Below are 10,695 nucleotides of genomic sequence, written 5' to 3'. Positions count from 1 at the left end.
GAAAGAAAGAAAGAAAGAAAGAAAGAAAGAAAGAAAGAAAGAAAGAAAATTTAAATCTTAAATATTATTGTCATTGCTATTTTAAAATCAGAAACTCTTAAACCCATCTAAATGAACATGGGAAGGATCAAGTAGAGAGGGAAGAGTGAGCCAATGCCTTATAATAAATCTCCTTTTATGTATATATGTATTAGAACTCTAATACAAAAGGTAGAAGGAATATGATTAAAAACCAAGAGGTGGAAGGACTGAACCTGAGCTAGGAAGGACAATTCATCCTCTGTAAAGGAGACCATGAACAGAGGATGAAAACAGAAGCATCAACGTGTCGGTAAGTCCATAGATTTAATGATGAAAGGTGAGGAAATTCATCTACTGATTTCTGTATACTCTGTGAAGAAACGTAACAAAGTTGCATCCAGAAGTTTAAGGAGTGTAGAAAGTTTTGAAATCATTTCTGTACTGAGTGGAAAAATTGGCCAGTAAAATATAGCAGACTCACTAGGCAGTGTTGGAGTCTAAGTAAGGAACTAATGAATTTATGTGGGAAGCAATCTGCTGAGTTCATGATATTCTTTAGTAGTGCTCATTTGCTCATGTGCATGCTTAACAAAAGCCAGTATTTAGGTTGATGCAGAGTAGGTGTTTTGCCAGAAAGATGTGTTGGCAAAGCAATTTTGCTATTTTCAGAGAGGTATTAAAATTGGTGTACGTATGTTATTTGTGAAGAATAATAGAACATTCTATTTTTCTCTAATCAAACTTGATTCTACTCTCCATCTCCATTTAGCCAAGAGGCAGAAAAAATATTTTAAACAATTATTAATACATGGAACCTAAGCTGGATAGGAAGAAAAATGAAGACTGGGAAGAGATATTGATTAGGAAAAGGACACAAGACAGACTGGGCTTCAGTAATTCCCTCCTATGGATGATTACAAGCTATCAATGTTCAGCCAGCCTGGTCTAGAATTGGCTCCATAACTGGATAACGCTGGACCTAAAAATGTTGGAACTCTCTGACTTTAGAGGATCAATACTGGGGAAGACAGGGGCTGACAGTAAACTATTGCCAGATGCAAAAGCTGACCAGAATATTAAGAAGCCCATGTCTTGGCAATTTGAAAACCCAAAGCCTTTCCATCCATTTTTTTCCATCCCAGTTTGTCATATGATTTTTATTTAGATGCAGAATAAAGATACTTGATCATTGTACTAGTTTTACTGGCTACTTTAAAGCTAATGCCATTTCCAATTCTTGCTTAGAAGAAAAGTGAAATTATTTTTGACTGCCTAAAAGCAAGGTGCTATTTAGTAGTCTAAATCCCTCTCCTATATTTAACATTATTCTCTTTCTCTAGCATTAGTTATACAACTATCTACCCTTTGCATTTTAAGTGAATTGGAGCCACAAAAGCTTACTCAGCTGGGTTGTTTCTTAATCCTATCAATTCAAGTCAGAATCATCCTTTTCCACCCACATACACTTAGCTTTCAAGTCTAAAATCCAAAGAAACATTTAAATTATTAAAGTCAATCTTGTGAGACAGGATTTGTCACACAGTAGGCAAGTAATTTAAAGAAATTCCAATGTAAATTTGAACTTACATTGACTAGCAAAGGCTCTCTCCCAAATCAAACCAGTAAACTCATATTTGCTTTGTTCTGATGTTTTGTTTTCATGACCAAGTTTGGGCATTATTTTCATGTTTTACTTTTTTATTAATTCTATAATATGGAGTTCATAATAATAAAATAATTAATTAAACAAATATCTACTAAGCACCTTCTAGGCCTAAGATACTATCCTATTGTGTCTCAGACTTAAGAAGCAGGAAGTTGTAATTCTTACTATATAGTGTGAAAATTATTAATTGAGAAACCCCACTAAAATAGAGTCAGGAAGTTTCAGCAGGAGGAGCTCTCCACCTTACCACTTGCAGTCAATTGCAAACCCAACATGAAGAGACACACTTGACCTTACATGGACTTGGCCTTGCATGTTGATACTCCTATACAACTCTAGCCAGAAGAAAAGATACTTCCTTTCTCTTCTCCTCACCACCAAATAGCTCATCCAGTGAAAAACCACCATACTTTGGACTCCCAGTTTACTCCAATGGACTTTTAGATCATAACTGCCTTCCCAATTTACCCCTTTTCTCTTAAAAAAAAAAAAAAAAGTGTACTTCTCTGTTCCCTGAGCTTGCCTATGATTTTTTATGTGGTTTAGAGTGTTGGGGTTCAGAGCCAATGGCCAAGAAAGAATTCTTGAGACATCTTCAGTGCAAAAAGATGGTTTTATTAAAGCATGGGGACAGGACCATGGGCAGAAAGAGCAGCACTGGGATTGTGATGAGTGACTGATTATATACTTTCAGGTTGGGAGAGGTTTAGAGATAGTGTAAATTGCTACGGTATTTCAGAAACAAGGTTTCCAAGACCTTGAGGGGCTAGTTGCTGTTAAGAAAAGGTCATTTATTACTGTATAGTAAACACTTAGTCATGAGACCCTTCAGATGTATATCAGGGGGCCATAAGCTTGGAGTATGGTGCCAAAATACATCTTGGGGGACAGCGGGGGGGGGGGGCGCGGGGGAAGGCGGTGGTAGAATAAAGGAAGTTTCCAAAGGAATTTTTATATGTTAAAGTAGACTTACAGGATCCTGGTGGATCAGGATAAGGTTAAGCTAAGATTCTCTTTGCCCCTTAGCAATGTGTCATCATTGAGGCAATGGAGCTCCCAGGTGAAGATCACTCTGCCTGTGTCAAGGACTTGTCAATGGGCTGGAAGTTATAAGGAAATTTAGTTTTTCATTTGCCTTTGTTTCCCACATCAGTTTTGCCACAACATAATTGTCCCAGATTGCAATTCTCTTTTATTCCAGAATGAACCCATGTTTTACTAGCAAAATAACTGGCTGTTTTAATTTTAAGGTTAACAATAGGTTCTAAATAAATCTCCTGGTGTGGGCCAATTGAGTGTACAAACAGACCTTAAAATAACACCTAAACTCAAGAGGGGAAGGAATCCGAAGCTGTGAACTAAAGTAGTGATAGGCAGTGTAAAGGAGAAAACACCTATTTTTCTCTCTTCATCATTATCCTTGGCTGAGACTTTTTGTAATAAAAGATTTACAGGAAAAAAAACAAACAGAAGTTTAGTAACGTGTATGCCTCCTGTATACATGGAAGATGATGCCCAGGAGAACTGAGTAAAATTCAGAATGGCCCAAGCCACGACCTTAAATAGCATCTTCAGCTAAAGACAAAAAGATGTTGGAGGTTGAGGTGGCAGACGCCAGTTACTTGAAATTACCAGGAAAAGCACAGTAACAAAGGTGACAAGGGTTAGTTGTTATGCAGATTTAAACCAGGGCCTTTCCACTGATAAAGAGTTTTTGTGATCTGGAGTCATTCTTCTCTTCCTGGTACTGAGAGGGAGATACCCTTACAAATGGAGATTTCACTTATAAATGTAAATTTCCCTTACAAAAGGGTAAATTGTTTGTGGAACTCCTTGTGTGTCTGCTCTTTTTCAAAAATAATCAACTCAAAATAATCCTTACATCAAAGAGCCATATTTTGGGGTGGCACATTCTGCTACAATTCAGCAGAATTAAAAAATTCTGGAAGGAAGGGGATGTCTGTTAGACAGAGACAAAGGACTCCAAGAAAACTCCCTATTTTTCAGGTTTAGTCAATGGGAGAAAAGTATTATAATTGGCAGAAATTGGAAATTTAGGAACAATGAGTTGTTTTGTGGAGAAAGGTGATAAATCTGGTTTGAGAAAGTTTTAGTTGACGGAAACTGTAGAACATGCAAATAATGATGTCTAGCAGGCAGCTGGAAATGTGTAGCTAGAGTTTTGTAGCAAAGTCAGGGAGCAGAGCGGTAGAACCTGGAATGATTTACAAGAGCAATAAAAAGCTGCTACAATCTCCAATGGTGAGAATTGGATACAAACAAATTGTGTATGGGGGATGGTATGAAGAAAGAAATTTGGTGTTGTAAGAAGAAAAGGGCACAGAAAAGACAGACAGCAAAGCGGTAAACACAAAATTAATATTCAGAGATAGAGAGCCAAGATAATATAAAAAAAAATCAGATGAGAAAAAGTTCTCATTATGAATAGTGTGATCAACTCTGTCAAATGCCACAGAGATTTTGGAGATAAATCATTTCCAAAATCGCTCAGTATTGTTAATCTTGGGAATATAGAGCATGTTACGCCTAATAAGAGCTACCAGCATTAATTAATTTTCAAGCTAATAATTATATTTTAATTCTCTTTTCAAGTTTGAGACAGGAGCATACCCACAAGAATGATATCTCTGAACTTGTCTGAGCTGAGTTTCTCTTTTACTAGGCAAGGATTTGCAGATATTACCAGAGGTGATGCCTCCTTTTGCCATCAGAATTACGCACCCTTTTCTATCATTTCCAAACAGATGTCATTGGTCTTAAAGCAAGAAGGCTCCTTCTCTTAATTCATTGTCCACTAGAACTCTGTTCTTCACTTAATGCCCCAGAACAGGTGGAGAAAGTGTTGAGAGCCAGAGCTGTGGGTCAAAGCTGCTAATGTTCTAAGGAGCATTTGCACTGAACATTCCAATCAGCAGGAAAACAAAATAAGAATCAAAAGGAATAAGTTTCAAAAGATCATGACATTTGATTGAGGAGATATAAGGAAAAACACCCCTTAAAATAACATCATGTAGGCAACCTCTAATTTAACTTATCCTGAAACTGACATTTTAAATGGACAAGTTTGACTAAGATTAATCTAGGAACTTTTTAAAGCTATACCATGATGCTATTACTTCAGTCCCAGAATCACTTCTCTCAAGAGGGCATCAAAGATTTGGAAGGTTGGAGGAGTAGCTTCTCCAGGTCTTTCCCTTTGCATTTCAAAGAGCTTTTTATTTGAGATACACAAGGAAATTTCTGTTGCCAGTTTTCTAGTGGTGTACTTCCATTGATAGTGGTGGTCAAAAAGAAGCCTCACTATCATGCATGCAACCAGCTAACTTACATTTGCTTTTATATATGCATTATATTTTCTTCTTTGAAAGTACTTGACCATCTTGTCCCTTCCCAAATTCTGTTTCTTTTTTTCTAGAATATGAAGATAGATGTTATTTAAATTAAGAAAATTCAAAGATATATTTAAAAATATTAGTTAAATAACTAGGACCTGGGAAAGAAGCCGAGGCAGCCAGAGACATAGGAAGGGAGTCGGGACTCAAAAGATGGCCATTAAATAATGGAGAGAAGGGAGGTATTTTGGAATATTTTTTTTAACAACTAGTGTGTTGAAACAGGTTCCTACTACCTGAATTTCCACCCTGAGCAAACTTTTCTTTTTAAAAATGACTTCTCTTGGGGCGCCTGGGTGGCGCAGTTGGTTAAGCGTCCGACTTCAGCCAGGTCACGATCTCGCGGTTCGTGAGTTCGAGCCCCGCGTCAGGCTCTGGGCTGATGGCTCAGAGCCTGGAGCCTGTTTCCGATTCTGTGTCTCCCTCTCTCTCTCTGCCCCTCCCCCGTTCATGCTCTGTCTCTCTCTGTCCCAAAAATAAATAAACGTTGAAAAAAAAATTTTTTTAATAAATAAATAAATAAATAAGACTTCTCTTGGGGTGACTGTGGCTTAGTCGGGTGAGTGTGGGATTCTTGGTTTCAGTTCAGGTAATAATCTCATGGTTCGTGGGATTGAGCCTCACGTCAGGCGCTGCACTGACAACGCTGAGCCTGCTTGGGATTCTCTCTCTCCCTCTCTCTCTGCCCCTCCCTCACTGTTCTCCCAAAATAAATAAATAAACATTTTTTTAAAAATTAATTAAAAAAATAAATATGACTTCTCTTATATAGAATTGCTGAATCACAAAATTCCACACGTGAAGGTAATAGAACACTATTCTGGAATTAAAAATGAAAGATAGGGGTGCCTGGGTGGCTCAGTTGGTTGATCACCTGACTTCAGCTCAGGTCATGACCTCATGGTTTCTGCATTCAAGCCTTGCATGTAGCTCACTGCTGTCAGTGCAGAGCCCACTTCATATCCCCTCTCCCTCTCTCTCTCTCTGTCCCTCCCCCACTCATGCTCTCTCACTCGAAGATGAATAGACAAGATAGAAGATAGAAGATAGAAGATGAATAGAAAGAAAAGAAAATTAAAAATAAATAGGTAGATAATCAATCAACAAATAAAAATTATTTATCTTAAATTCTTTTCATTGGAGCACCTGGGTGGCTCAGTCTGTTGAGTGTCCGAGTTTGGCTCATGTCATGATTTCCCTGTTCATGAGTTCAGGCCCTGCATCAGGCTCTGTGCTGACAACTTGGAGCCTGGAGTCTGCTTTGGATTCTGTGTCTCCTTCTCTCTCTGCCCCTCCCCACCTCTTAAAATATATAAACATTAAAAATTTCTTTTTTGGGAATGCAAACTGGTGCAGCCATTCTGGAAAACAGTATGGAGGTTACTCAAAAAACTAAAAATAGAACTACCCTACGACCCAGAAATTGCACTACTAGGCATTTATCCAAGGGATACAGGTGTGCTGTTTCCAAGGGACACATGCACCCCCATGTTTATAGCAGCACTATCAACAATAGCCAAAGTATGGAAAGAACCCAAATGTCCATCAATGGATGAATGGATAAAGAAGATGTGGTATGTGTGTGTGTATATATATATATATATATATATATATATATATATACACATACACATACATACAATGGAGTATTACTCGGCAATCAAAAAGAATGAAATCTTGCCATTTGCAACTACATGGATGGAACTGGAGGGTATTATGCTTATGTTAAGTGAAATTAGTCAGAGAAAGACAAAAATCATATGACTTCACTCATATGAGGACTTTAAGAGACAAAACAGATGAACATAAGGGAAGGGAAACACAAATAATGTAAAAGCAGGCGGGGAGACAAAACAGAAAAGACTCACAAATATGGAGAACAAACAGGGTCACTGGAGGGGTTGTGGGAGGGAGGGATGGGCTAAATGGGTAAGGGGCATTAAGGAATCTACTCCTGAAATCATTGTTGCACTATATGCTAACTAATTTGGATGTAAATTTAAAAAAAATAAAAAATTAAATTAAAAAAATTTTTTATTTCATTTTTATTAAAACACAAGAAAATCTGTTTATATGCACTTCTCTAGTTGTCAGGTTAAACCCATTGAAAATGGCATATCCACAGTCCATGAATCAGCTCTGGCCAGTTAGAAAATGGAACAAGCACGTGGTGTTAGTTTCCATTACTGATTACTTTGCCTTCCCAAATGCTTTTCCCTTCCACCCTGTTCACCTGAGAATGTATTGCACAAAAAGTCAGCCAGAAAATTTGTCCTCAGAAGCTCTTGAGTTAAATAATTTAGAAATGTCTTATAAAGATAAGTTGAAGGTACAGAGATATATGGATACAATATAGAGTTGGTATGGAAAGGAAGAATAATTTATTTTTAGTTATAGTAAGTATGAACATAATCCTCAATAGTATAATTTCAAATAATTTGCACCATTTTTTTATGTGTTCACCACTTGTTTGTTTAGTCACTGAAGTTTGCAACTACTGTGCATATAATAATATATATATTATATAATATAATAAATATATATAATAAATCTTACATAAAGCATAAAAGTACTTAACGCTCTTGTTTAAGCCAAATTTAAGAAATAAAAACATGATGAGTAGAGAAATGTGGTATCTAATGGGTTAAGATACTTCCCCTGCACTTTGTAAATTAATCAGGGAAGATTAAATGAAATAAAGGTCTTGGAGACCAAGTTTCAGCTTTAAATAACTAGTTCCTCAAGTAGGCCATGCAAAGAGAATATATATTGTTCCTGAGGTAAGTGAGTTTAGAGGAAATCAGCATACGTGTGGCCACTCCTCAGAACTTTGGGAACAGAGTAGCTAAGACAGCATTGTCACTTGAAAATACAGTTTTAGTACTTTACCTCCCAAATTATTTCTCTTCATCTGCTGTCTGCAAGCTCAACCTAGTGGTTTTTAAACCGAAATACAATTAATTGCTTTTTATTAATAATATCCAGACCTAAATTTCATTTTTTTTTCAAGAAAAGCACCCCACCCTTGATTTATAAAATTATAAAATATAAAGCTGGAAGTAATTCTTCTATTCCTACAGTAAATGTCTTTGCATTTCTGCTTGAGGTTTGGCCTTTTATTGTACACCTTCATTTCACAGATGAGAAAACTAAAACCCAGAGATTTAAAATGTCTTAACCAAGTTCACAAATCAGGACAAATATGTTTTAAAAGACAGAAGTAGGCTGGGTCTATGAACACTAATTCAGCTTAAATCCAGTTATTAACACACTCAGCTTCCTTCTGCTGAGACTTTCAGGAAATATTAATGTAGAAAAAAATCTGCCAAAGCAGTCGTGCAGTGTGTATCTTGTTGCAATAAAGAACCTCATAAGGCAATCAGATCCCCAAGAACCACAGCACTTAGGAAGATGTTTCAGAGCCTTAAAACTCAAAGTATGTTTCCTTGGATTGGCAGCAGCATGTTAGAAATGCAAGATGCTGGGCCCCATCACAGACTACTGAAACACTTCTGCATTTTAACAATATCCCCAGGTGATGTGTACACGCTCTAAAGTTTGAAAAGTACTATGCTAGATGATCTTGGAAATAACTCCCAATCTTAAAAAAAAAAATGTATTAGTTAAAATGTGTGCGTTTAAATGACATCAGGGGTATCTTATTATTCAAAGTTATTCTGTTGTGAATATTTACATAAAGTGAAGAATCTCTTTTAAAACAAGTTATCTCCAATTTATGTTAGGTGTCAGTCGGTAATTTTTATACATGGATTTCTTATTATATAAGATGAGGCCACTCTAGAAATCACAGAGTGGAAGTAGGAAGAAACAAAATGCTCTCAAAAGAAAATGCTAGACAAGCAATACGTAAGTTGCTCTTCCTTGAAAATGCACTTGCTCTACAGTTCATTAGTTCAAAACTGATTTACATAAAATTTATTTTAATTCAGTCAGAAGTTGGGTGAAATTACTTTTGCACTATTTATAGACAAGGAAGTCTCGTGAGTTAACTCCAAAGAAAACAATTTTCTTCTTAAAGAAAACACATTATTTTTCAAATTTACAAGTCTCTATTTTCAAGCAAGTAATTGCTATATAAGCAAGAGCATGTATTGTTGTTTGTATACTCGACTAATTACAAATGATTCTTAGCTAGTAATTAAAGTAACTTTAAAAAGGCAACATTTGGTTTATTTGGTTTGCCTGGCTGTGCACATAAAAATAATAAGACCTTTAAAGCCAGCAGACTATCCATGAATTTAAACAAAGCCAAATTAGGCAACATTGCTGAATTTTAATTGATTACTCACTTAATATCTGAATCTTTTCTTCACCTAAGATCCTTCAAAAGTGCTTAAGGACAATGTAACCATTTCTATTTTATGAGCTTCTAAATATCTAAGCTAAATAGAGAGTATATTTCTTTCAAAACTAAATCAGTCTCCTGCATGGAACTGAGACGGATGTCTTAACCTACAGTTTCAATGTTTTGTGTTGTAAAACAAAAATCTTTATCATTTTAGACACTTTATCATTTTAAACAGTCTTAGTACTTTTAAGTACACGTTGCCTTGTAGGTGGTTTTCAACAACAACCCCATTTTTAGTGGCTGTTTTGAGGAATTTGTGTAAACCAAAATGTTGCATATAAAATAAATAATGAAAATAATTTTATAGAATTATTTATATAATAATTATGCACTAGTTTCAGTAATACAATACAGATAATTTCTGAGCATAAGAGAAGTTCTGTGTTACATGCCTGTGATTTCCACTTATCTATTTCCACTATTTTCCTTTAAAAAGACATTCATTTAAAAAATGCACGTGTTTTTATGACTGCTGCTGTTGGATCACCATAAAAACTGCATTTGACCAATTTTCTATTGGCCTGTGTCATTTTATCATGTTAAAAATCTATAACCACCCTAGCAAATATCATTTCACCTGATTTTTTATATTGCCTCTGAACTTTAAGGTTTCCAGTGTGACACATAGCTTTTGTGGGACATACAACATATGCTTTTCTGGCATTTCAGCTTTTGGAATTTTTATATGTATTTCATGTACGTAAACTCTTTCACTAAATAGTCTTAAGGTCATTAATAACATGCTGGCCATTTTTTCTAACTCTCACATAGCTAATAAAGAGTAGATTATTATTTAGTGGACTTATGTAACAACTTTCTAAGTTCTTGAAAGAAAATAATGACCAGAATTGCATACTAGGAAGAGTTAAAAAAATGAATTACTCACTTCCATAAATATATTGCTTATAATAATCTAAGTGAAAATAGAGCAAAATATTTTCTGATCTGCTCTGGAGTACAAGCAGTGCTAAGGAGTGGGTTAGTAAGGAAGAAAGTTAAAAGTAAACAGCACTTATACATGGCTTAATAGTTGTCTCTTAGGACACTATTTTATGACGATCCTACGGAAAAGAAATTTTCTTCGGACTGCTTGTGCTGGGTAAATATTACCTCAGATAAATGCCACATTTTGACTAAATAAGTCTGTATAAATATAAGACTGTTTTATGTTGGTTTCCTTAGTTTCCTTAGTTTTTCTGCATTAATTCAAAATTCAAGCCACGATT

Source organism: Herpailurus yagouaroundi, unplaced genomic scaffold (assembly GCF_014898765.1).
Source record: "Herpailurus yagouaroundi ecotype Mexico unplaced genomic scaffold, PumYag 162, whole genome shotgun sequence".
NCBI lineage: Eukaryota > Metazoa > Chordata > Mammalia > Carnivora > Felidae > Herpailurus > Herpailurus yagouaroundi.
Note: the sequence above shows the minus strand (reverse complement) of the source record.